The following is a 27687-nucleotide window of genomic DNA, read 5'->3' on the forward strand; positions in this document are numbered from 1 at the left end:
CCGCGAAGTAGGCAAAGCAGAGTGTTTTCTCACGGCAGCTCTCACAAGGGCGACGACAAAGATTTCCTGGGAGCTTCGGACTCACCAGAAATCTGGTCCTGAGGCTGTTGGAGGGCTCTGGAAATGTAGCTCTCCTCAAGGAACGTGCAGAGTGTTGCCCATCACTCGGCACGCACACAGGGCCTCCGAGGGGCAGAGCAATGGGCCTCGATGTTGCTCAGCCGGACCACGGCGTGGGGGGTGTCTGGAGGTCCTCAGTGACCTTGGAGGGAAGTGGATGCACACCCGAGGGGCCTAGGAGTCCTCAAATGGGAAATTCCGTTAAAATAAACCCGAACAGTGACTAAGAACTCATGGAAACTGCTGCATGCCGCCCTTCCTGCCCGGCTACGGAGGGCCTAAACTGGAGGGAAATTCTCACGTTGAGTTTCCCTTTCGTTCTAGAGCTTGTCAGGCTAACCACCACCGCGGCTATGGAAGCACCGGGTTGAGACGGAGCAAACTCATTTTCTTCCCAGAAGCATTTCGACCGGGTTTCCAGGCCTGTCAACAGCAGGGGACGTCAGGCAGCTTCAAGGCAGCATGAATGCAGCCTTCCAAGTGGGAAAGCAAGGATAGTTCCAGCAGGCTCCCGTTTCCACGCGCACACTCAGCTTACCTCCCTGTGGTTTCTAACCAGTCCAAAGAGACACGGGTTACCCGGCGTTTGCTTCCCTGAACCAACTCCCCGAAGTAGGGTGTTCTGCGTCAAGTGAACCGCCTCAACCAAGGAATGCCCTGCCAAGTTACGCCTCTGGGGCCTGTGGCTATTCCAAAGCCTGCAGGGCCACAGGAAGCACGGGGCTTAAATCGCAGTAAGAACGCAAGCCGACTTTCTCTTGGAGGCAGGGTGACCTCCGGCAGGGGGTGTCCTAGATGGAATGCGAGGCCGAGAGTTCTCTCAGGGCAGCTCAGACTAGGGCAAGGCGTAAGACCTCAAAGGCATGTGAGACGTGCCAGAAGTCTGTTGGTGAAAGTGTGGGTTTGGTGGGGAAACGAATCTGCTCCAGGAGAGAGTGCAGGGCGTTTCCCTACACTCGGCGTATAGAGAGCGGCTCCAAAGGGCTCCGGGCCTGGATGTTGCTCGGCAGACCCAGGGGTGCCTGGGAGTGTTCCGTGTTCCAGCCTGGAACAGGGTGCCCCGGCGAGCCTCCCAGGTGTCCAGGAAACTCTACTGCCGTTAAAGACACGCAGAGCAGCGGCTACGACCTCATTGAAACTGCTGCGCGGCTCCGCTTCTGCTCCTCACGTCAGGGCCTTCCCTCCAGGCCTGTGCTCAATCTGGCCGTCCCGTTAGCGACGCAGCATTGCGAGATGCTGACGTTCTCCTCGAGCAGAGTGCCTTCAGGTACGAGGCCCGCGAAGTAGGCAAAGCAGAGTGTTTTCTCACGGCAGCTCTCACAAGGGCGACGACAAAGATTTCCTGGGAGCTTCGGACTCACCAGAAATCTGGTCCTGAGGCTGTTGGAGGGCTCTGGAAATGTAGCTCTCCTCAAGGAACGTGCAGAGTGTTGCCCATCACTCGGCACGCACACAGGGCCTCCGAGGGGCAGAGCAATGGGCCTCGATGTTGCTCAGCCGGACCACGGCGTGGGGGGTGTCTGGAGGTCCTCAGTGACCTTGGAGGGAAGTGGATGCACACCCGAGGGGCCTAGGAGTCCTCAAATGGGAAATTCCGTTAAAATAAACCCGAACAGTGACTAAGAACTCATGGAAACTGCTGCATGTCGCCCTTCCTGCCCGGCTACGGAGGGCCTAAACTGGAGGGAAATTCTCACGTTGAGTTTCCCTTTCTTTCTGGAGCTTGTCAGGCTAACCACCACCGCGGCTATGGAAGCACCGGGTTGAAACGGAGCAAACTCATTTTCTTCCCAGAAGCATTTCGACCGGGTTTCCAGGCCTGTCAACAGCAGGGGACGTCAGGCAGCTTCAAGGCAGCATGAATGCAGCCTTCCAAGTGGGAAAGCAAGGATAGTTCCAGCAGGCTCCCGTTTCCACGCGCACACTCAGCTTACCTCCCTGTGGTTTCTAACCAGTCCAAAGAGACACGGGTTACCCTGCGTTTGCTTCCCTGAACCAACTCCCCGAAGTAGGGTGTTCTGCGTCAAGTGAACCGCCTCAACCAAGGAATGTCCTGCCAAGTTACGCCTCTGGGGCCTGTGGCTATTCCAAAGCCTGCAGGGCCACAGGAAGCACGGGGCTTAAATCGCAGTAAGAACGCAAGCCGACTTTCTCTTGGAGGCAGGGTGACCTCCGGCAGGGGGTGTCCTAGATGGAATGCGAGGCCGAGAGTTCTCTCAGGGCAGCTCAGACTAGGGCAAGGCGTAAGACCTCCAAGGCATGTGAGACGTGCCAGAAGTCTGTTGGTGAAAGTGTGGGTTTGGTGGGGAAACGAATCTGCTCCAGGAGAGAGTGCAGGGCGTTTCCCTACACTCGGCGTATAGAGAGCGGCTCCAAAGGGCTCCGGGCCTGGATGTTGCTCGGCAGACCCAGGGGTGCCTGGGAGTGTTCCGAGTTCCAGCCTGGAACAGGGTGCCCCGGCGAGCCTCCCAGGTGTCCAGGAAACTCTACTGCCGTTAAAGACACGCAGAGCAGAGGCTATGGCCTCATGGAAACTGCTGCGCGGCTCCGCTTCTGCACCTCACGTCAGGGCCTTCCCTCCAGACCTGTGCTCAATCTGGCCGTCCCGTTAGCGACGCAGCATTGCGAGATGCTGACGTTCTCCTCGAGCAGAGTGCCTTCAGGTACGAGGCCCGCGAAGTAGGCAAAGCAGAGTGTTTTCTCACGGCAGCTCTCACAAGGGCGACGACAAAGATTTCCTGGGAGCTTCGGACTCACCAGAAATCTGGTCCTGAGGCTGTTGGAGGGCTCTGGAAATGTAGCTCTCCTCAAGGAACGTGCAGAGTGTTGCCCATCACTCGGCACGCACACAGGGCCTCCGAGGGGCAGAGCAATGGGCCTCGATGTTGCTCAGCCGGACCACGGCGTGGGGGGTGTCTGGAGGTCCTCAGTGACCTTGGAGGGAAGTGGATGCACACCCGAGGGGCCTAGGAGTCCTCAAATGGGAAATTCCGTTAAAATAAACCCGAACAGTGACTAAGAACTCATGGAAACTGCTGCATGTCGCCCTTCCTGCCCGGCTACGGAGGGCCTAAACTGGAGGGAAATTCTCACGTTGAGTTTCCCTTTCGTTCTGGAGCTTGTCAGGCTAACCACCACCGCGGCTATGGAAGCACCGGGTTGAAACGGAGCAAACTCATTTTCTTCCCAGAAGCATTTCGACCGGGTTTCCAGGCCTGTCAACAGCAGGGGACGTCAGGCAGCTTCAAGGCAGCATGAATGCAGCCTTCCAAGTGGGAAAGCAAGGATAGTTCCAGCAGGCTCCCGTTTCCACGCGCACACTCAGCTTACCTCCCTGTGGTTTCTAACCAGTCCAAAGAGACACGGGTTACCCGGCGTTTGCTTCCCTGAACCAACTCCCCGAAGTAGGGTGTTCTGCGTCAAGTGAACCGCCTCAACCAAGGAATGCCCTGCCAAGTTACGCCTCTGGGGCCTGTGGCTATTCCAAAGCCTGCAGGGCCACAGGAAGCACGGGGCTTAAATCGCAGTAAGAATGCAAGCCGAGTTTCTTTTGGAGGCAGGGTGACCTCCGGCAGGGGGTGTCCTAGATGGAATGCGAGGCCGAGAGTTCTCTCAGGGCAGCTCAGACTAGGGCAAGGCGTAAGACCTCAAAGGCATGTGAGACGTGCCAGAAATCTGTTGGTGAAAGTGTGGGTTTGGTGGGGAAACGAATCTGCTCCAGGAGAGAGTGCAGGGCGTTACCCTACACTCGGCGTATAGAGAGCGGCTCCAAAGGGCTCCGGGCCTGGATGTTGCTCGGCAGACCCAGGGTTGCCTGGGAGTGTTCCGTGTTCCAGCCTGGAACAGGGTGCCCCGGCGAGCCTCCCAGGTGTCCAGGAAACTCTACTGCCGTTAAAGACACGCAGAGCAGAGGCTACGGCCTCATGGAAACTGCTGCGCGGCTCCTCTTCTGCACCTCACGTCAGGGCCTTCCCTCCAGGCCTGTGCTCAATCTGGCCGTCCCGTTAGCGACGCAGCATTGCGAGATGCTGACGTTTTCCTCGAGCAGAGTGCCTTCAGGTACGAGGCCCGCGAAGTAGGCAAAGCAGAGTGTTTTCTCACGGCAGCTCTCACAAGGGCGACGACAAAGATTTCCTGGGAGCTTCGGACTCACCAGAAATCTGGTCCTGAGGCTGTTGGAGGGCTCTGGAAATGTAGCTCTCCTCAAGGAACGTGCAGAGTGTTGCCCATCACTCGGCACGCACACAGGGCCTCCGAGGGGCAGAGCAATGGGCCTCGATGTTGCTCAGCCGGACCACGGCGTGGGGGGTGTCTGGAGGTCCTCAGTGACCTTGGAGGGAAGTGGATGCACACCCGAGGGGCCTAGGAGTCCTCAAATGGGAAATTCCGTTAAAATAAACCCGAACAGTGACTAAGAACTCATGGAAACTGCTGCATGTCGCCCTTCCTGCCCGGCTACGGAGGGCCTAAACTGGAGGGAAATTCTCACGTTGAGTTTCCCTTTCGTTCTGGAGCTTGTCAGGCTAACCACCACCGCGGCTATGGAAGCACCGGGTTGAAACGGAGCAAACTCATTTTCTTCCCAGAAGCATTTCGACCGGGTTTCCAGGCCTGTCAACAGCAGGGGACGTCAGGCAGCTTCAAGGCAGCATGAATGCAGCCTTCCAAGTGGGAAAGCAAGGATAGTTCCAGCAGGCTCCCGTTTCCACGCGCACACTCAGCTTACCTCCCTGTGGTTTCTAACCAGTCCAAAGAGACACGGGTTACCCGGCGTTTGCTTCCCTGAACCAACTCCCCGAAGTAGGGTGTTCTGCGTCAAGTGAACCGCCTCAACCAAGGAATGTCCTGCCAAGTTACGCCTCTGGGGCCTGTGGCTATTCCAAAGCCTGCAGGGCCACAGGAAGCACGGGGCTTAAATCGCAGTAAGAACGCAAGCCGACTTTCTCTTGGAGGCAGGGTGACCTCCGGCAGGGGGTGTCCTAGATGGAATGCGAGGCCGAGAGTTCTCTCAGGGCAGCTCAGACTAGGGCAAGGCGTAAGACCTCAAAGGCATGTGAGACGTGCCAGAAGTCTGTTGGTGAAAGTGTGGGTTTGGTGGGGAAACGAATCTGCTCCAGGAGAGAGTGCAGGGCGTTTCCCTACACTCGGCGTATAGAGAGCGGCTCCAAAGGGCTCCGGGCCTGGATGTTGCTCGGCAGACCCAGGGGTGCCTGGGAGTGTTCCGTGTTCCAGCCTGGAACAGGGTGCCCCGGCGAGCCTCCCAGGTGTCCAGGAAACTCTACTGCCGTTAAAGACACGCAGAGCAGAGGCTACGGCCTCATGGAAACTGCTGCGCGGCTCCGCTTCTGCACCTCACGTCAGGGCCTTCCCTCCAGACCTGTGCTCAATCTGGCCGTCCCGTTAGCGACGCAGCATTGCGAGATGCTGACGTTCTCCTCGAGCAGAGTGCCTTCAGGTACGAGGCCCGCGAAGTAGGCAAAGCAGAGTGTTTTCTCACGGCAGCTCTCACAAGGGCGACGACAAAGATTTCCTGGGAGCTTCGGACTCACCAGAAATCTGGTCCTGAGGCTGTTGGAGGGCTCTGGAAATGTAGCTCTCCTCAAGGAACGTGCAGAGTGTTGCCCATCACTCGGCACGCACACAGGGCCTCCGAGGGGCAGAGCAATGGGCCTCGATGTTGCTCAGCCGGACCACGGCGTGGGGGGTGTCTGGAGGTCCTCAGTGACCTTGGAGGGAAGTGGATGCACACCCGAGGGGCCTAGGAGTCCTCAAATGGGAAATTCCGTTAAAATAAACCCGAACAGTGACTAAGAACTCATGGAAACTGCTGCATGTCGCCCTTCCTGCCCGGCTACGGAGGGCCTAAACTGGAGGGAAATTCTCACGTTGAGTTTCCCTTTCTTTCTGGAGCTTGTCAGGCTAACCACCACCGCGGCTATGGAAGCACCGGGTTGAAACGGAGCAAACTCATTTTCTTCCCAGAAGCATTTCGACCGGGTTTCCAGGCCTGTCAACAGCAGGGGACGTCAGGCAGCTTCAAGGCAGCATGAATGCAGCCTTCCAAGTGGGAAAGCAAGGATAGTTCCAGCAGGCTCCCGTTTCCACGCGCACACTCAGCTTACCTCCCTGTGGTTTCTAACCAGTCCAAAGAGACACGGGTTACCCGGCGTTTGCTTCCCTGAACCAACTCCCCGAAGTAGGGTGTTCTGCGTCAAGTGAACCGCCTCAACCAAGGAATGCCCTGCCAAGTTACGCCTCTGGGGCCTGTGGCTATTCCAAAGCCTGCAGGGCCACAGGAAGCACGGGGCTTAAATCGCAGTAAGAATGCAAGCCGAGTTTCTTTTGGAGGCAGGGTGACCTCCGGCAGGGGGTGTCCTAGATGGAATGCGAGGCCGAGAGTTCTCTCAGGGCAGCTCAGACTAGGGCAAGGCGTAAGACCTCAAAGGCATGTGAGACGTGCCAGAAATCTGTTGGTGAAAGTGTGGGTTTGGTGGGGAAACGAATCTGCTCCAGGAGAGAGTGCAGGGCGTTACCCTACACTCGGCGTATAGAGAGCGGCTCCAAAGGGCTCCGGGCCTGGATGTTGCTCGGCAGACCCAGGGTTGCCTGGGAGTGTTCCGTGTTCCAGCCTGGAACAGGGTGCCCCGGCGAGCCTCCCAGGTGTCCAGGAAACTCTACTGCCGTTAAAGACACGCAGAGCAGAGGCTACGGCCTCATGGAAACTGCTGCGCGGCTCCTCTTCTGCACCTCACGTCAGGGCCTTCCCTCCAGGCCTGTGCTCAATCTGGCCGTCCCGTTAGCGACGCAGCATTGCGAGATGCTGACGTTTTCCTCGAGCAGAGTGCCTTCAGGTACGAGGCCCGCGAAGTAGGCAAAGCAGAGTGTTTTCTCACGGCAGCTCTCACAAGGGCGACGACAAAGATTTCCTGGGAGCTTCGGACTCACCAGAAATCTGGTCCTGAGGCTGTTGGAGGGCTCTGGAAATGTAGCTCTCCTCAAGGAACGTGCAGAGTGTTGCCCATCACTCGGCACGCACACAGGGCCTCCGAGGGGCAGAGCAATGGGCCTCGATGTTGCTCAGCCGGACCACGGCGTGGGGGGTGTCTGGAGGTCCTCAGTGACCTTGGAGGGAAGTGGATGCACACCCGAGGGGCCTAGGAGTCCTCAAATGGGAAATTCCGTTAAAATAAACCCGAACAGTGACTAAGAACTCATGGAAACTGCTGCATGTCGCCCTTCCTGCCCGGCTACGGAGGGCCTAAACTGGAGGGAAATTCTCACGTTGAGTTTCCCTTTCGTTCTGGAGCTTGTCAGGCTAACCACCACCGCGGCTATGGAAGCACCGGGTTGAAACGGAGCAAACTCATTTTCTTCCCAGAAGCATTTCGACCGGGTTTCCAGGCCTGTCAACAGCAGGGGACGTCAGGCAGCTTCAAGGCAGCATGAATGCAGCCTTCCAAGTGGGAAAGCAAGGATAGTTCCAGCAGGCTCCCGTTTCCACGCGCACACTCAGCTTACCTCCCTGTGGTTTCTAACCAGTCCAAAGAGACACGGGTTACCCGGCGTTTGCTTCCCTGAACCAACTCCCCGAAGTAGGGTGTTCTGCGTCAAGTGAACCGCCTCAACCAAGGAATGTCCTGCCAAGTTACGCCTCTGGGGCCTGTGGCTATTCCAAAGCCTGCAGGGCCACAGGAAGCACGGGGCTTAAATCGCAGTAAGAACGCAAGCCGACTTTCTCTTGGAGGCAGGGTGACCTCCGGCAGGGGGTGTCCTAGATGGAATGCGAGGCCGAGAGTTCTCTCAGGGCAGCTCAGACTAGGGCAAGGCGTAAGACCTCAAAGGCATGTGAGACGTGCCAGAAGTCTGTTGGTGAAAGTGTGGGTTTGGTGGGGAAACGAATCTGCTCCAGGAGAGAGTGCAGGGCGTTTCCCTACACTCGGCGTATAGAGAGCGGCTCCAAAGGGCTCCGGGCCTGGATGTTGCTCGGCAGACCCAGGGGTGCCTGGGAGTGTTCCGTGTTCCAGCCTGGAACAGGGTGCCCCGGCGAGCCTCCCAGGTGTCCAGGAAACTCTACTGCCGTTAAAGACACGCAGAGCAGAGGCTACGGCCTCATGGAAACTGCTGCGCGGCTCCGCTTCTGCACCTCACGTCAGGGCCTTCCCTCCAGACCTGTGCTCAATCTGGCCGTCCCGTTAGCGACGCAGCATTGCGAGATGCTGACGTTCTCCTCGAGCAGAGTGCCTTCAGGTACGAGGCCCGCGAAGTAGGCAAAGCAGAGTGTTTTCTCACGGCAGCTCTCACAAGGGCGACGACAAAGATTTCCTGGGAGCTTCGGACTCACCAGAAATCTGGTCCTGAGGCTGTTGGAGGGCTCTGGAAATGTAGCTCTCCTCAAGGAACGTGCAGAGTGTTGCCCATCACTCGGCACGCACACAGGGCCTCCGAGGGGCAGAGCAATGGGCCTCGATGTTGCTCAGCCGGACCACGGCGTGGGGGGTGTCTGGAGGTCCTCAGTGACCTTGGAGGGAAGTGGATGCACACCCGAGGGGCCTAGGAGTCCTCAAATGGGAAATTCCGTTAAAATAAACCCGAACAGTGACTAAGAACTCATGGAAACTGCTGCATGTCGCCCTTCCTGCCCGGCTACGGAGGGCCTAAACTGGAGGGAAATTCTCACGTTGAGTTTCCCTTTCGTTCTGGAGCTTGTCAGGCTAACCACCACCGCGGCTATGGAAGCACCGGGTTGAAACGGAGCAAACTCATTTTCTTCCCAGAAGCATTTCGACCGGGTTTCCAGGCCTGTCAACAGCAGGGGACGTCAGGCAGCTTCAAGGCAGCATGAATGCAGCCTTCCAAGTGGGAAAGCAAGGATAGTTCCAGCAGGCTCCCGTTTCCACGCGCACACTCAGCTTACCTCCCTGTGGTTTCTAACCAGTCCAAAGAGACACGGGTTACCCGGCGTTTGCTTCCCTGAACCAACTCCCCGAAGTAGGGTGTTCTGCGTCAAGTGAACCGCCTCAACCAAGGAATGCCCTGCCAAGTTACGCCTCTGGGGCCTGTGGCTATTCCAAAGCCTGCAGGGCCACAGGAAGCACGGGGCTTAAATCGCAGTAAGAATGCAAGCCGAGTTTCTTTTGGAGGCAGGGTGACCTCCGGCAGGGGGTGTCCTAGATGGAATGCGAGGCCGAGAGTTCTCTCAGGGCAGCTCAGACTAGGGCAAGGCGTAAGACCTCAAAGGCATGTGAGACGTGCCAGAAATCTGTTGGTGAAAGTGTGGGTTTGGTGGGGAAACGAATCTGCTCCAGGAGAGAGTGCAGGGCGTTACCCTACACTCGGCGTATAGAGAGCGGCTCCAAAGGGCTCCGGGCCTGGATGTTGCTCGGCAGACCCAGGGTTGCCTGGGAGTGTTCCGTGTTCCAGCCTGGAACAGGGTGCCCCGGCGAGCCTCCCAGGTGTCCAGGAAACTCTACTGCCGTTAAAGACACGCAGAGCAGAGGCTACGGCCTCATGGAAACTGCTGCGCGGCTCCTCTTCTGCACCTCACGTCAGGGCCTTCCCTCCAGGCCTGTGCTCAATCTGGCCGTCCCGTTAGCGACGCAGCATTGCGAGATGCTGACGTTTTCCTCGAGCAGAGTGCCTTCAGGTACGAGGCCCGCGAAGTAGGCAAAGCAGAGTGTTTTCTCACGGCAGCTCTCACAAGGGCGACGACAAAGATTTCCTGGGAGCTTCGGACTCACCAGAAATCTGGTCCTGAGGCTGTTGGAGGGCTCTGGAAATGTAGCTCTCCTCAAGGAACGTGCAGAGTGTTGCCCATCACTCGGCACGCACACAGGGCCTCCGAGGGGCAGAGCAATGGGCCTCGATGTTGCTCAGCCGGACCACGGCGTGGGGGGTGTCTGGAGGTCCTCAGTGACCTTGGAGGGAAGTGGATGCACATCCGAGGGGCCTAGGAGTCCTCAAATGGGAAATTCCGTTAAAATAAACCCGAACAGTGACTAAGAACTCATGGAAACTGCTGAATGCCGCCCTTCCTGCCCGGCTACGGAGGGCCTAAACTGGAGGGAAATTCTCACGTTGAGTTTCCCTTTCGTTCTGGAGCTTGTAATGTTAACCACCACCGCGGCTATGGAAGCACCGGGTTGAGACGGAGCAAACTCATTTTCTTCCCAGAAGCATTTCGACCGGGTTTCCAGGCCTGTCAACAGCAGGGGACGTCAGGCAGCTTCAAGGCAGCATGAAGGCAGCCTTCCAAGTGGGAAAGCAAGGATAGTTCCAGCAGGCTCCCGTTTCCACGCGCACACTCAGCTTACCTCCCTGTGGTTTCTAACCAGTCCAAAGAGACACGGGTTACCCGGCGTTTGCTTCCCTGAACCAACTCCCCGAAGTAGGGTGTTCTGCGTCAAGTGAACCGCCTCAACCAAGGAATGCCCTGCCAAGTTACGCCTCTGGGGCCTGTGGCTATTCCAAAGCCTGCAGGGTCACAGGAAGCACGGGGCTTAAATCGCAGTAAGAACGCAAGCCGACTTTCTCTTGGAGGCAGTGTGACCTCCGGCAGGGGGTGTCCTAGATGGAATGCGAGGCCGAGAGTTCTCTCAGGGCAGCTCAGACTAGGGCAAGGCGTAAGACCTCAAAGGCATGTGAGACGTGCCAGAAATCTGTTGGTGAAAGTGTGGGTTTGGTGGGGAAACGAATCTGCTCCAGGAGAGAGTGCAGGGCGTTTCCCTACACTCGGCGTATAGAGAGCGGCTCCAAAGGGCTCCGGGCCTGGATGTTGCTCGGCAGACCCAGGGGTGCCTGGGAGTGTTCCGAGTTCCAGCCTGGAACAGGGTGCCCCGGCGAGCCTCCCAGGTGTCCAGGAAACTCTACTGCCGTTAAAGACACGCAGAGCAGCGGCTACGGCCTCATGGAAACTGCTGCGCGGCTCCGCTTCTGCTCCTCACGTCAGGGCCTTCCCTCCAGACCTGTGCTCAATCTGGCCGTCCCGTTAGCGACGCAGCATTGCGAGATGCTGACGTTCTCCTCGAGCAGAGTGCCTTCAGGTACGAGGCCCGCGAAGTAGGCAAAGCAGAGTGTTTTCTCACGGCAGCTCTCACAAGGGCGACGACAAAGATTTCCTGGGAGCTTCGGACTCACCAGAAATCTGGTCCTGAGGCTGTTGGAGGGCTCTGGAAATGTAGCTCTCCTCAAGGAACGTGCAGAGTGTTGCCCATCACTCGGCACGCACACAGGGCCTCCGAGGGGCAGAGCAATGGGCCTCGATGTTGCTCAGCCGGACCACGGCGTGGGGGGTGTCTGGAGGTCCTCAGTGACCTTGGAGGGAAGTGGATGCACACCCGAGGGGCCTAGGAGTCCTCAAATGGGAAATTCCGTTAAAATAAACCCGAACAGTGACTAAGAACTCATGGAAACTGCTGAATGCCGCCCTTCCTGCCCGGCTACGGAGGGCCTAAACTGGAGGGAAATTCTCACGTTGAGTTTCCCTTTCGTTCTGGAGCTTGTAATGTTAACCACCACCGCGGCTATGGAAGCACCGGGTTGAGACGGAGCAAACTCATTTTCTTCCCAGAAGCATTTCGACCGGGTTTCCAGGCCTGTCAACAGCAGGGGACGTCAGGCAGCTTCAAGGCAGCATGAATGCAGCCTTCCAAGTGGGAAAGCAAGGATAGTTCCAGCAGGCTCCCGTTTCCACGCGCACACTCAGCTTACCTCCCTGTGGTTTCTAACCAGTCCAAAGAGACACGGGTTACCCTGCGTTTGCTTCCCTGAACCAACTCCCCGAAGTAGGGTGTTCTGCGTCAAGTGAACCGCCTCAACCAAGGAATGCCCTGCCAAGTTACGCCTCTGGGGCCTGTGGCTATTCCAAAGCCTGCAGGGCCACAGGAAGCACGGGGCTTAAATCGCAGTGAGAATGCAAGCCGAGTTTCTTTTGGAGGCAGGGTGACCTCCGGCAGGGGGTGTCCTAGATGGAATGCGAGGCCGAGAGTTCTCTCAGGGCAGCTCAGACTAGGGCAAGGCGTAAGACCTCAAAGGCATGTGAGACGTGCCAGAAATCTGTTGGTGAAAGTGTGGGTTTGGTGGGGAAACGAATCTGCTCCAGGAGAGAGTGCAGGGCGTTACCCTACACTCGGCGTATAGAGAGCGGCTCCAAAGGGCTCCGGGCCTGGATGTTGCTCGGCAGACCCAGGGTTGCCTGGGAGTGTTCCGTGTTCCAGCCTGGAACAGGGTGCCCCGGCGAGCCTCCCAGGTGTCCAGGAAACTCTACTGCCGTTAAAGACACGCAGAGCAGAGGCTACGGCCTCATGGAAACTGCTGCGCGGCTCCTCTTCTGCACCTCACGTCAGGGCCTTCCCTCCAGGCCTGTGCTCAATCTGGCCGTCCCGTTAGCGACGCAGCATTGCGAGATGCTGACGTTTTCCTCGAGCAGAGTGCCTTCAGGTACGAGGCCCGCGAAGTAGGCAAAGCAGAGTGTTTTCTCACGGCAGCTCTCACAAGGGCGACGACAAAGATTTCCTGGGAGCTTCGGACTCACCAGAAATCTGGTCCTGAGGCTGTTGGAGGGCTCTGGAAATGTAGCTCTCCTCAAGGAACGTGCAGAGTGTTGCCCATCACTCGGCACGCACACAGGGCCTCCGAGGGGCAGAGCAATGGGCCTCGATGTTGCTCAGCCGGACCACGGCGTGGGGGGTGTCTGGAGGTCCTCAGTGACCTTGGAGGGAAGTGGATGCACATCCGAGGGGCCTAGGAGTCCTCAAATGGGAAATTCCGTTAAAATAAACCCGAACAGTGACTAAGAACTCATGGAAACTGCTGAATGCCGCCCTTCCTGCCCGGCTACGGAGGGCCTAAACTGGAGGGAAATTCTCACGTTGAGTTTCCCTTTCGTTCTGGAGCTTGTAATGTTAACCACCACCGCGGCTATGGAAGCACCGGGTTGAGACGGAGCAAACTCATTTTCTTCCCAGAAGCATTTCGACCGGGTTTCCAGGCCTGTCAACAGCAGGGGACGTCAGGCAGCTTCAAGGCAGCATGAAGGCAGCCTTCCAAGTGGGAAAGCAAGGATAGTTCCAGCAGGCTCCCGTTTCCACGCGCACACTCAGCTTACCTCCCTGTGGTTTCTAACCAGTCCAAAGAGACACAGGTTACCCTGCGTTTGCTTCCCTGAACCAACTCCCCGAAGTAGGGTGTTCTGCGTCAAGTGAACCGCCTCAACCAAGGAATGCCCTGCCAAGTTACGCCTCTGGGGCCTGTGGCTATTCCAAAGCCTGCAGGGCCACAGGAAGCACGGGGCTTAAATCGCAGTAAGAACGCAAGCCGACTTTCTCTTAGAGGCAGGGTGACCTCCGGCAGGGGGTGTCCTAGATAGATTGCGAGGCCCAGAGTTCTCTCAGGGCAGCTCAGACTAGGGCAAGGCGTAAGACCTCAAAGGCATGTGAGACGTGCCAGAAGTCTGTTCGTGAAAGTGTGGGTTTGGTGGGGAAACGAATCTGCTCCAGGAGAGAGTGCAGGGCGTTACCCTACACTCGGCGTATAGAGAGCGGCTCCAAAGGGCTCCGGGCCTGGATGTTGCTCGGCAGACCCAGGGTTGCCTGGGAGTGTTCCGAGTTCCAGCCTGGAACAGGGTGCCCCGGCGAGCCTCCCAGGTGTCCAGGAAACTCTACTGCCGTTAAAGACACGCAGAGCAGAGGCTACGGCCTCATGGAAACTGCTGCGCGGCTCCGCTTCTGCTCCTCACGTCAGGGCCTTCCCTCCAGGCCTGTGCTCAATCTGGCCGTCCCGTTAGCGACGCAGCATTGCGAGATGCTGACGTTCTCCTCGAGCAGAGTGCCTTCAGGTACGAGGCCCGCGAAGTAGGCAAAGCAGAGTGTTTTCTCACGGCAGCTCTCACAAGGGCGACGACAAAGATTTCCTGGGAGCTTCGGACTCACCAGAAATCTGGTCCTGAGGCTGTTGGAGGGCTCTGGAAATGTAGCTCTCCTCAAGGAACGTGCAGAGTGTTGCCCATCACTCGGCACGCACACAGGGCCTCCGAGGGGCAGAGCAATGGGCCTCGATGTTGCTCAGCCGGACCACGGCGTGGGGGGTGTCTGGAGGTCCTCAGTGACCTTGGAGGGAAGTGGATGCACACCCGAGGGGCCTAGGAGTCCTCAAATGGGAAATTCCGTTAAAATAAACCCGAACAGTGACTAAGAACTCATGGAAACTGCTGCATGCCGCCCTTCCTGCCCGGCTACGGAGGGCCTAAACTGGAGGGAAATTCTCACGTTGAGTTTCCCTTTCGTTCTGGAGCTTGTCAGGCTAACCACCACCGCGGCTATGGAAGCACCGGGTTGAGACGGAGCAAACTCATTTTCTTCCCAGAAGCATTTCGACCGGGTTTCCAGGCCTGTCAACAGCAGGGGACGTCAGGCAGCTTCAAGGCAGCATGAATGCAGCCTTCCAAGTGGGAAAGCAAGGATAGTTCCAGCAGGCTCCCGTTTCCACGCGCACACTCAGCTTACCTCCCTGTGGTTTCTAACCAGTCCAAAGAGACACGGGTTACCCTGCGTTTGCTTCCCTGAACCAACTCCCCGAAGTAGGGTGTTCTGCGTCAAGTGAACCGCCTCAACCAAGGAATGCCCTGCCAAGTTACGCCTCTGGGGCCTGTGGCTATTCCAAAGCCTGCAGGGCCACAGGAAGCACGGGGCTTAAATCGCAGTGAGAATGCAAGCCGAGTTTCTTTTGGAGGCAGGGTGACCTCCGGCAGGGGGTGTCCTAGATGGAATGCGAGGCCGAGAGTTCTCTCAGGGCAGCTCAGACTAGGGCAAGGCGTAAGACCTCAAAGGCATGTGAGACGTGCCAGAAATCTGTTGGTGAAAGTGTGGGTTTGGTGGGGAAACGAATCTGCTCCAGGAGAGAGTGCAGGGCGTTACCCTACACTCGGCGTATAGAGAGCGGCTCCAAAGGGCTCCGGGCCTGGATGTTGCTCGGCAGACCCAGGGTTGCCTGGGAGTGTTCCGTGTTCCAGCCTGGAACAGGGTGCCCCGGCGAGCCTCCCAGGTGTCCAGGAAACTCTACTGCCGTTAAAGACACGCAGAGCAGAGGCTACGGCCTCATGGAAACTGCTGCGCGGCTCCTCTTCTGCACCTCACGTCAGGGCCTTCCCTCCAGGCCTGTGCTCAATCTGGCCGTCCCGTTAGCGACGCAGCATTGCGAGATGCTGACGTTTTCCTCGAGCAGAGTGCCTTCAGGTACGAGGCCCGCGAAGTAGGCAAAGCAGAGTGTTTTCTCACGGCAGCTCTCACAAGGGCGACGACAAAGATTTCCTGGGAGCTTCGGACTCACCAGAAATCTGGTCCTGAGGCTGTTGGAGGGCTCTGGAAATGTAGCTCTCCTCAAGGAACGTGCAGAGTGTTGCCCATCACTCGGCACGCACACAGGGCCTCCGAGGGGCAGAGCAATGGGCCTCGATGTTGCTCAGCCGGACCACGGCGTGGGGGGTGTCTGGAGGTCCTCAGTGACCTTGGAGGGAAGTGGATGCACATCCGAGGGGCCTAGGAGTCCTCAAATGGGAAATTCCGTTAAAATAAACCCGAACAGTGACTAAGAACTCATGGAAACTGCTGAATGCCGCCCTTCCTGCCCGGCTACGGAGGGCCTAAACTGGAGGGAAATTCTCACGTTGAGTTTCCCTTTCGTTCTGGAGCTTGTAATGTTAACCACCACCGCGGCTATGGAAGCACCGGGTTGAGACGGAGCAAACTCATTTTCTTCCCAGAAGCATTTCGACCGGGTTTCCAGGCCTGTCAACAGCAGGGGACGTCAGGCAGCTTCAAGGCAGCATGAAGGCAGCCTTCCAAGTGGGAAAGCAAGGATAGTTCCAGCAGGCTCCCGTTTCCACGCGCACACTCAGCTTACCTCCCTGTGGTTTCTAACCAGTCCAAAGAGACACAGGTTACCCTGCGTTTGCTTCCCTGAACCAACTCCCCGAAGTAGGGTGTTCTGCGTCAAGTGAACCGCCTCAACCAAGGAATGCCCTGCCAAGTTACGCCTCTGGGGCCTGTGGCTATTCCAAAGCCTGCAGGGCCACAGGAAGCACGGGGCTTAAATCGCAGTAAGAACGCAAGCCGACTTTCTCTTAGAGGCAGGGTGACCTCCGGCAGGGGGTGTCCTAGATAGATTGCGAGGCCCAGAGTTCTCTCAGGGCAGCTCAGACTAGGGCAAGGCGTAAGACCTCAAAGGCATGTGAGACGTGCCAGAAGTCTGTTCGTGAAAGTGTGGGTTTGGTGGGGAAACGAATCTGCTCCAGGAGAGAGTGCAGGGCGTTACCCTACACTCGGCGTATAGAGAGCGGCTCCAAAGGGCTCCGGGCCTGGATGTTGCTCGGCAGACCCAGGGTTGCCTGGGAGTGTTCCGAGTTCCAGCCTGGAACAGGGTGCCCCGGCGAGCCTCCCAGGTGTCCAGGAAACTCTACTGCCGTTAAAGACACGCAGAGCAGAGGCTACGGCCTCATGGAAACTGCTGCGCGGCTCCGCTTCTGCTCCTCACGTCAGGGCCTTCCCTCCAGGCCTGTGCTCAATCTGGCCGTCCCGTTAGCGACGCAGCATTGCGAGATGCTGACGTTCTCCTCGAGCAGAGTGCCTTCAGGTACGAGGCCCGCGAAGTAGGCAAAGCAGAGTGTTTTCTCACGGCAGCTCTCACAAGGGCGACGACAAAGATTTCCTGGGAGCTTCGGACTCACCAGAAATCTGGTCCTGAGGCTGTTGGAGGGCTCTGGAAATGTAGCTCTCCTCAAGGAACGTGCAGAGTGTTGCCCATCACTCGGCACGCACACAGGGCCTCCGAGGGGCAGAGCAATGGGCCTCGATGTTGCTCAGCCGGACCACGGCGTGGGGGGTGTCTGGAGGTCCTCAGTGACCTTGGAGGGAAGTGGATGCACACCCGAGGGGCCTAGGAGTCCTCAAATGGGAAATTCCGTTAAAATAAACCCGAACAGTGACTAAGAACTCATGGAAACTGCTGCATGCCGCCCTTCCTGCCCGGCTACGGAGGGCCTAAACTGGAGGGAAATTCTCACGTTGAGTTTCCCTTTCGTTCTGGAGCTTGTCAGGCTAACCACCACCGCGGCTATGGAAGCACCGGGTTGAGACGGAGCAAACTCATTTTCTTCCCAGAAGCATTTCGACCGGGTTTCCAGGCCTGTCAACAGCAGGGGACGTCAGGCAGCTTCAAGGCAGCATGAATGCAGCCTTCCAAGTGGGAAAGCAAGGATAGTTCCAGCAGGCTCCCGTTTCCACGCGCACACTCAGCTTACCTCCCTGTGGTTTCTAACCAGTCCAAAGAGACACGGGTTACCCGGCGTTTGCTTCCCTGAACCAACTCCCCGAAGTAGGGTGTTCTGCGTCAAGTGAACCGCCTCAACCAAGGAATGCCCTGCCAAGTTACGCCTCTGGGGCCTGTGGCTATTCCAAAGCCTGCAGGGTCACAGGAAGCACGGGGCTTAAATCGCAGTAAGAACGCAAGCCGACTTTCTCTTGGAGGCAGTGTGACCTCCGGCAGGGGGTGTCCTAGATGGAATGCGAGGCCGAGAGTTCTCTCAGGGCAGCTCAGACTAGGGCAAGGCGTAAGACCTCAAAGGCATGTGAGACGTGCCAGAAATCTGTTGGTGAAAGTGTGGGTTTGGTGGGGAAACGAATCTGCTCCAGGAGAGAGTGCAGGGCGTTTCCCTACACTCGGCGTATAGAGAGCGGCTCCAAAGGGCTCCGGGCCTGGATGTTGCTCGGCAGACCCAGGGGTGCCTGGGAGTGTTCCGAGTTCCAGCCTGGAACAGGGTGCCCCGGCGAGCCTCCCAGGTGTCCAGGAAACTCTACTGCCGTTAAAGACACGCAGAGCAGCGGCTACGACCTCATTGAAACTGCTGCACGGCTCCGCTTCTGCTCCTCACGTCAGGGCCTTCCCTCCAGGCCTGTGCTCAATCTGGCCGTCCCGTTAGCGACGCAGCATTGCGAGATGCTGACGTTCTCCTCGAGCAGAGTGCCTTCAGGTACGAGGCCCGCGAAGTAGGCAAAGCAGAGTGTTTTCTCACGGCAGCTCTCACAAGGGCGACGACAAAGATTTCCTGGGAGCTTCGGACTCACCAGAAATCTGGTCCTGAGGCTGTTGGAGGGCTCTGGAAATGTAGCTCTCCTCAAGGAACGTGCAGAGTGTTGCCCATCACTCGGCACGCACACAGGGCCTCCGAGGGGCAGAGCAATGGGCCTCGATGTTGCTCAGCCGGACCACGGCGTGGGGGGTGTCTGGAGGTCCTCAGTGACCTTGGAGGGAAGTGGATGCACACCCGAGGGGCCTAGGAGTCCTCAAATGGGAAATTCCGTTAAAATAAACCCGAACAGTGACTAAGAACTCATGGAAACTGCTGCATGTCGCCCTTCCTGCCCGGCTACGGAGGGCCTAAACTGGAGGGAAATTCTCACGTTGAGTTTCCCTTTCGTTCTGGAGCTTGTCAGGCTAACCACCACCGCGGCTATGGAAGCACCGGGTTGAAACGGAGCAAACTCATTTTCTTCCCAGAAGCATTTCGACCGGGTTTCCAGGCCTGTCAACAGCAGGGGACGTCAGGCAGCTTCAAGGCAGCATGAAGGCAGCCTTCCAAGTGGGAAAGCAAGGATAGTTCCAGCAGGCTCCCGTTTCCACGCGCACACTCAGCTTACCTCCCTGTGGTTTCTAACCAGTCCAAAGAGACACGGGTTACCCTGCGTTTGCTTCCCTGAACCAACTCCCCGAAGTAGGGTGTTCTGCGTCAAGTGAACCGCCTCAACCAAGGAATGTCCTGCCAAGTTACGCCTCTGGGGCCTGTGGCTATTCCAAAGCCTGCAGGGCCACAGGAAGCACGGGGCTTAAATCGCAGTAAGAACGCAAGCCGACTTTCTCTTGGAGGCAGGGTGACCTCCGGCAGGGGGTGTCCTAGATGGAATGCGAGGCCGAGAGTTCTCTCAGGGCAGCTCAGACTAGGGCAAGGCGTAAGACCTCAAAGGCATGTGAGACGTGCCAGAAGTCTGTTGGTGAAAGTGTGGGTTTGGTGGGGAAACGAATCTGCTCCAGGAGAGAGTGCAGGGCGTTTCCCTACACTCGGCGTATAGAGAGCGGCTCCAAAGGGCTCCGGGCCTGGATGTTGCTCGGCAGACCCAGGGGTGCCTGGGAGTGTTCCGTGTTCCAGCCTGGAACAGGGTGCCCCGGCGAGCCTCCCAGGTGTCCAGGAAACTCTACTGCCGTTAAAGACACGCAGAGCAGCGGCTACGGCCTCATGGAAACTGCTGCGCGGCTCCGCTTCTGCTCCTCACGTCAGGGCCTTCCCTCCAGACCTGTGCTCAATCTGGCCGTCCCGTTAGCGACGCAGCATTGCGAGATGCTGACGTTCTCCTCGAGCAGAGTGCCTTCAGGTACGAGGCCCGCGAAGTAGGCAAAGCAGAGTGTTTTCTCACGGCAGCTCTCACAAGGGCGACGACAAAGATTTCCTGGGAGCTTCGGACTCACCAGAAATCTGGTCCTGAGGCTGTTGGAGGGCTCTGGAAATGTAGCTCTCCTCAAGGAACGTGCAGAGTGTTGCCCATCACTCGGCACGCACACAGGGCCTCCGAGGGGCAGAGCAATGGGCCTCGATGTTGCTCAGCCGGACCACGGCGTGGGGGGTGTCTGGAGGTCCTCAGTGACCTTGGAGGGAAGTGGATGCACATCCGAGGGGCCTAGGAGTCCTCAAATGGGAAATTCCGTTAAAATAAACCCGAACAGTGACTAAGAACTCATGGAAACTGCTGAATGCCGCCCTTCCTGCCCGGCTACGGAGGGCCTAAACTGGAGGGAAATTCTCACGTTGAGTTTCCCTTTCGTTCTGGAGCTTGTAATGTTAACCACCACCGCGGCTATGGAAGCACCGGGTTGAGACGGAGCAAACTCATTTTCTTCCCAGAAGCATTTCGACCGGGTTTCCAGGCCTGTCAACAGCAGGGGACGTCAGGCAGCTTCAAGGCAGCATGAAGGCAGCCTTCCAAGTGGGAAAGCAAGGATAGTTCCAGCAGGCTCCCGTTTCCACGCGCACACTCAGCTTACCTCCCTGTGGTTTCTAACCAGTCCAAAGAGACACAGGTTACCCTGCGTTTGCTTCCCTGAACCAACTCCCCGAAGTAGGGTGTTCTGCGTCAAGTGAACCGCCTCAACCAAGGAATGCCCTGCCAAGTTACGCCTCTGGGGCCTGTGGCTATTCCAAAGCCTGCAGGGCCACAGGAAGCACGGGGCTTAAATCGCAGTAAGAACGCAAGCCGACTTTCTCTTGGAGGCAGGGTGACCTCCGGCAGGGGGTGTCCTAGATAGATTGCGAGGCCCAGAGTTCTCTCAGGGCAGCTCAGACTAGGGCAAGGCGTAAGACCTCAAAGGCATGTGAGACGTGCCAGAAGTCTGTTGGTGAAAGTGTGGGTTTGGTGGGGAAACGAATCTGCTCCAGGAGAGAGTGCAGGGCGTTACCCTACACTCGGCGTATAGAGAGCGGCTCCAAAGGGCTCCGGGCCTGGATGTTGCTCGGCAGACCCAGGGTTGCCTGGGAGTGTTCCGAGTTCCAGCCTGGAACAGGGTGCCCTGGCGAGCCTCCTAGGTGTCCAGGAAACTCTACTGCCGTTAAAGACACGCAGAGCAGAGGCTACGGCCTCATGGAAACTGCTGCGCGGCTCCGCTTCTGCTCCTCACGTCAGGGCCTTCCCTCCAGGCCTGTGCTCAATCTGGCCGTCCCGTTAGCGACGCAGCATTGCGAGATGCTGACGTTCTCCTCGAGCAGAGTGCCTTCAGGTACGAGGCCCGCGAAGTAGGCAAAGCAGAGTGTTTTCTCACGGCAGCTCTCACAAGGGCGACGACAAAGATTTCCTGGGAGCTTCGGACTCACCAGAAATCTGGTCCTGAGGCTGTTGGAGGGCTCTGGAAATGTAGCTCTCCTCAAGGAACGTGCAGAGTGTTGCCCATCACTCGGCACGCACACAGGGCCTCCGAGGGGCAGAGCAATGGGCCTCGATGTTGCTCAGCCGGACCACGGCGTGGGGGGTGTCTGGAGGTCCTCAGTGACCTTGGAGGGAAGTGGATGCACACCCGAGGGGCCTAGGAGTCCTCAAATGGGAAATTCCGTTAAAATAAACCCGAACAGTGACTAAGAACTCATGGAAACTGCTGCATGCCGCCCTTCCTGCCCGGCTACGGAGGGCCTAAACTGGAGGGAAATTCTCACGTTGAGTTTCCCTTTCGTTCTAGAGCTTGTCAGGCTAACCACCACCGCGGCTATGGAAGCACCGGGTTGAGACGGAGCAAACTCATTTTCTTCCCAGAAGCATTTCGACCGGGTTTCCAGGCCTGTCAACAGCAGGGGACGTCAGGCAGCTTCAAGGCAGCATGAATGCAGCCTTCCAAGTGGGAAAGCAAGGATAGTTCCAGCAGGCTCCCGTTTCCACGCGCACACTCAGCTTACCTCCCTGTGGTTTCTAACCAGTCCAAAGAGACACGGGTTACCCGGCGTTTGCTTCCCTGAACCAACTCCCCGAAGTAGGGTGTTCTGCGTCAAGTGAACCGCCTCAACCAAGGAATGCCCTGCCAAGTTACGCCTCTGGGGCCTGTGGCTATTCCAAAGCCTGCAGGGCCACAGGAAGCACGGGGCTTAAATCGCAGTAAGAACGCAAGCCGACTTTCTCTTGGAGGCAGGGTGACCTCCGGCAGGGGGTGTCCTAGATGGAATGCGAGGCCGAGAGTTCTCTCAGGGCAGCTCAGACTAGGGCAAGGCGTAAGACCTCAAAGGCATGTGAGACGTGCCAGAAATCTGTTGGTGAAAGTGTGGGTTTGGTGGGGAAATGAATCTGCTCCAGGAGAGAGTGCAGGGCGTTTCCCTACACTCGGCGTATAGAGAGCGGCTCCAAAGGGCTCCGGGCCTGGATGTTGCTCGGCAGACCCAGGGTTGCCTGGGAGTGTTCCGTGTTCCAGCCTGGAACAGGGTGCCCCGGCGAGCCTCCCAGGTGTCCAGGAAACTCTACTGCCGTTAAAGACACGCAGAGCAGAGGCTACGGCCTCATGGAAACTGCTGCGCGGCTCCTCTTCTGCACCTCACGTCAGGGCCTTCCCTCCAGGCCTGTGCTCAATCTGGCCGTCCCGTTAGCGACGCAGCATTGCGAGATGCTGACGTTCTCCTCGAGCAGAGTGCCTTCAGGTACGAGGCCCGCGAAGTAGGCAAAGCAGAGTGTTTTCTCACGGCAGCTCTCACAAGGGCGACGACAAAGATTTCCTGGGAGCTTCGGACTCACCAGAAATCTGGTCCTGAGGCTGTTGGAGGGCTCTGGAAATGTAGCTCTCCTCAAGGAACGTGCAGAGTGTTGCCCATCACTCGGCACGCACACAGGGCCTCCGAGGGGCAGAGCAATGGGCCTCGATGTTGCTCAGCCGGACCACGGCGTGGGGGGTGTCTGGAGGTCCTCAGTGACCTTGGAGGGAAGTGGATGCACACCCGAGGGGCCTAGGAGTCCTCAAATGGGAAATTCCGTTAAAATAAACCCGAACAGTGACTAAGAACTCATGGAAACTGCTGCATGTCGCCCTTCCTGCCCGGCTACGGAGGGCCTAAACTGGAGGGAAATTCTCACGTTGAGTTTCCCTTTCTTTCTGGAGCTTGTCAGGCTAACCACCACCGCGGCTATGGAAGCACCGGGTTGAAACGGAGCAAACTCATTTTCTTCCCAGAAGCATTTCGACCGGGTTTCCAGGCCTGTCAACAGCAGGGGACGTCAGGCAGCTTCAAGGCAGCATGAATGCAGCCTTCCAAGTGGGAAAGCAAGGATAGTTCCAGCAGGCTCCCGTTTCCACGCGCACACTCAGCTTACCTCCCTGTGGTTTCTAACCAGTCCAAAGAGACACGGGTTACCCTGCGTTTGCTTCCCTGAACCAACTCCCCGAAGTAAGGTGTTCTGCGTCAAGTGAACCGCCTCAACCAAGGAATGTCCTGCCAAGTTACGCCTCTGGGGCCTGTGGCTATTCCAAAGCCTGCAGGGCCACAGGAAGCACGGGGCTTAAATCGCAGTAAGAACGCAAGCCGACTTTCTCTTGGAGGCAGGGTGACCTCCGGCAGGGGGTGTCCTAGATGGAATGCGAGGCCGAGAGTTCTCTCAGGGCAGCTCAGACTAGGGCAAGGCGTAAGACCTCCAAGGCATGTGAGACGTGCCAGAAGTCTGTTGGTGAAAGTGTGGGTTTGGTGGGGAAACGAATCTGCTCCAGGAGAGAGTGCAGGGCGTTTCCCTACACTCGGCGTATAGAGAGCGGCTCCAAAGGGCTCCGGGCCTGGATGTTGCTCGGCAGACCCAGGGGTGCCTGGGAGTGTTCCGTGTTCCAGCCTGGAGCAGGGTGCCCCGGCGAGCCTCCCAGGTGTCCAGGAAACTCTACTGCCGTTAAAGACACGCAGAGCAGAGGCTACGGCCTCATGGAAACTGCTGCGCGACTCCGCTTCTGCTCCTCACGTCAGGGCCTTCCCTCCAGACCTGTGCTCAATCTGGCCGTCCCGTTAGCGACGCAGCATTGCGAGATGCTGACGTTCTCCTCGAGCAGAGTGCCTTCAGGTACGAGGCCCGCGAAGTAGGCAAAGCAGAGTGTTTTCTCACGGCAGCTCTCACAAGGGCGACGACAAAGATTTCCTGGGAGCTTCGGACTCACCAGAAATCTGGTCCTGAGGCTGTTGGAGGGCTCTGGAAATGTAGCTCTCCTCAAGGAACGTGCAGAGTGTTGCCCATCACTCGGCACGCACACAGGGCCTCCGAGGGGCAGAGCAATGGGCCTCGATGTTGCTCAGCCGGACCACGGCGTGGGGGGTGTCTGGAGGTCCTCAGTGACCTTGGAGGGAAGTGGATGCACACCCGAGGGGCCTAGGAGTCCTCAAATGGGAAATTCCGTTAAAATAAACCCGAACAGTGACTAAGAACTCATGGAAACTGCTGCATGCCGCCCTTCCTGCCCGGCTACGGAGGGCCTAAACTGGAGGGAAATTCTCACGTTGAGTTTCCCTTTCGTTCTGGAGCTTGTAATGTTAACCACCACCGCGGCTATGGAAGCACCGGGTTGAGACGGAGCAAACTCATTTTCTTCCCAGAAGCATTTCGACCGGGTTTCCAGGCCTGTCAACAGCAGGGGACGTCAGGCAGCTTCAAGGCAGCATGAAGGCAGCCTTCCAAGTGGGAAAGCAAGGATAGTTCCAGCAGGCTCCCGTTTCCACGCGCACACTCAGCTTACCTCCCTGTGGTTTCTAACCAGTCCAAAGAGACACAGGTTACCCTGCGTTTGCTTCCCTGAACCAACTCCCCGAAGTAGGGTGTTCTGCGTCAAGTGAACCGCCTCAACCAAGGAATGCCCTGCCAAGTTACGCCTCTGGGGCCTGTGGCTATTCCAAAGCCTGCAGGGCCACAGGAAGCACGGGGCTTAAATCGCAGTAAGAACGCAAGCCGACTTTCTCTTGGAGGCAGGGTGACCTCCGGCAGGGGGTGTCCTAGATGGAATGCGAGGCCCAGAGTTCTCTCAGGGCAGCTCAGACTAGGGCAAGGCGTAAGACCTCAAAGGCATGTGAGACGTGCCAGAAGTCTGTTCGTGAAAGTGTGGGTTTGGTGGGGAAACGAATCTGCTCCAGGAGAGAGTGCAGGGCGTTTCCCTACACTCGGCGTATAGAGAGCGGCTCCAAAGGGCTCCGGGCCTGGATGTTGCTCGGCAGACCCAGGGTTGCCTGGGAGTGTTCCGAGTTCCAGCCTGGAACAGGGTGCCCCGGCGAGCCTCCTAGGTGTCCAGGAAACTCTACTGCCGTTAAAGACACGCAGAGCAGAGGCTACGGCCTCATGGAAACTGCTGCGCGGCTCCGCTTCTGCTCCTCACGTCAGGGCCTTCCCTCCAGGCCTGTGCTCAATCTGGCCGTCCCGTTAGCGACGCAGCATTGCGAGATGCTGACGTTCTCCTCGAGCAGAGTGCCTTCAGGTACGAGGCCCGCGAAGTAGGCAAAGCAGAGTGTTTTCTCACGGCAGCTCTCACAAGGGCGACGACAAAGATTTCCTGGGAGCTTCGGACTCACCAGAAATCTGGTCCTGAGGCTGTTGGAGGGCTCTGGAAATGTAGCTCTCCTCAAGGAACGTGCAGAGTGTTGCCCATCACTCGGCACGCACACAGGGCCTCCGAGGGGCAGAGCAATGGGCCTCGATGTTGCTCAGCCGGACCACGGCGTGGGGGGTGTCTGGAGGTCCTCAGTGACCTTGGAGGGAAGTGGATGCACACCCGAGGGGCCTAGGAGTCCTCAAATGGGAAATTCCGTTAAAATAAACCCGAACAGTGACTAAGAACTCATGGAAACTGCTGCATGCCGCCCTTCCTGCCCGGCTACGGAGGGCCTAAACTGGAGGGAAATTCTCACGTTGAGTTTCCCTTTCGTTCTGGAGCTTGTCAGGCTAACCACCACCGCGGCTATGGAAGCACCGGGTTGAGACGGAGCAAACTCATTTTCTTCCCAGAAGCATTTCGACCGGGTTTCCAGGCCTGTCAACAGCAGGGGACGTCAGGCAGCTTCAAGGCAGCATGAATGCAGCCTTCCAAGAGGGAAAGCAAGGATAGTTCCAGCAGGCTCCCGTTTCCACGCGCACACTCAGCTTACCTCCCTGTGGTTTCTAACCAGTCCAAAGAGACACGGGTTACCCGGCGTTTGCTTCCCTGAACCAACTCCCCGAAGTAGGGTGTTCTGCGTCAAGTGAACCGCCTCAACCAAGGAATGCCCTGCCAAGTTACGCCTCTGGGGCCTGTGGCTATTCCAAAGCCTGCAGGGTCACAGGAAGAACGGGGCTTAAATCGCAGTAAGAACGCAAGCCGACTTTCTCTTGGAGGCAGTGTGACCTCCGGCAGGGGGTGTCCTAGATGGAATGCGAGGCCGAGAGTTCTCTCAGGGCAGCTCAGACTAGGGCAAGGCGTAAGACCTCAAAGGCATGTGAGACGTGCCAGAAATCTGTTGGTGAAAGTGTGGGTTTGGTGGGGAAACGAATCTGCTCCAGGAGAGAGTGCAGGGCGTTTCCCTACACTCGGCGTATAGAGAGCGGCTCCAAAGGGCTCCGGGCCTGGATGTTGCTCGGCAGACCCAGGGGTGCCTGGGAGTGTTCCGTGTTCCAGCCTGGAACAGGGTGCCCCGGCGAGCCTCCCAGGTGTCCAGGAAACTCTACTGCCGTTAAAGACACGCAGAGCAGCGGCTACGGCCTCATGGAAACTGCTGCGCGGCTCCGCTTCTGCTCCTCACGTCAGGGCCTTCCCTCCAGACCTGTGCTCAATCTGGCCGTCCCGTTAGCGACGCAGCATTGCGAGATGCTGACGTTCTCCTCGAGCAGAGTGCCTTCAGGTACGAGGCCCGCGAAGTAGGCAAAGCAGAGTGTTTTCTCACGGCAGCTCTCACAAGGGCGACGACAAAGATTTCCTGGGAGCTTCGGACTCACCAGAAATCTGGTCCTGAGGCTGTTGGAGGGCTCTGGAAATGTAGCTCTCCTCAAGGAACGTGCAGAGTGTTGCCCATCACTCGGCACGCACACAGGGCCTCCGAGGGGCAGAGCAATGGGCCTCGATGTTGCTCAGCCGGACCACGGCGTGGGGGGTGTCTGGAGGTCCTCAGTGACCTTGGAGGGAAGTGGATGCACACCCGAGGGGCCTAGGAGTCCTCAAATGGGAAATTCCGTTAAAATAAACCCGAACAGTGACTAAGAACTCATGGAAACTGCTGCATGCCGCCCTTCCTGCCCGGCTACGGAGGGCCTAAACTGGAGGGAAATTCTCACGTTGAGTTTCCCTTTCGTTCTAGAGCTTGTCAGGCTAACCACCACCGCGGCTATGGAAGCACCGGGTTGAGACGGAGCAAACTCATTTTCTTCCCAGAAGCATTTCGACCGGGTTTCCAGGCCTGTCAACAGCAGGGGACGTCAGGCAGCTTCAAGGCAGCATGAATGCAGCCTTCCAAGTGGGAAAGCAAGGATAGTTCCAGCAGGCTCCCGTTTCCACGCGCACACTCAGCTTACCTCCCTGTGGTTTCTAACCAGTCCAAAGAGACACGGGTTACCCTGCGTTTGCTTCCCTGAACCAACTCCCCGAAGTAGGGTGTTCTGCGTCAAGTGAACCGCCTCAACCAAGGAATGTCCTGCCAAGTTACGCCTCTGGGGCCTGTGGCTATTCCAAAGCCTGCAGGGCCACAGGAAGCACGGGGCTTAAATCGCAGTAAGAACGCAAGCCGACTTTCTCTTGGAGGCAGGGTGACCTCCGGCAGGGGGTGTCCTAGATGGAATGCGAGGCCGAGAGTTCTCTCAGGGCAGCTCAGACTAGGGCAAGGCGTAAGACCTCCAAGGCATGTGAGACGTGCCAGAAGTCTGTTGGTGAAAGTGTGGGTTTGGTGGGGAAACGAATCTGCTCCAGGAGAGAGTGCAGGGCGTTTCCCTACACTCGGCGTATAGAGAGCGGCTCCAAAGGGCTCCGGGCCTGGATGTTGCTCGGCAGACCCAGGGGTGCCTGGGAGTGTTCCGTGTTCCA

The sequence above is a fragment of the Grampus griseus genome (genome assembly GCF_964374135.1).
Source record: "Grampus griseus genome assembly, chromosome: 18".
Taxonomy (NCBI): Eukaryota; Metazoa; Chordata; class Mammalia; order Artiodactyla; family Delphinidae; genus Grampus; species Grampus griseus.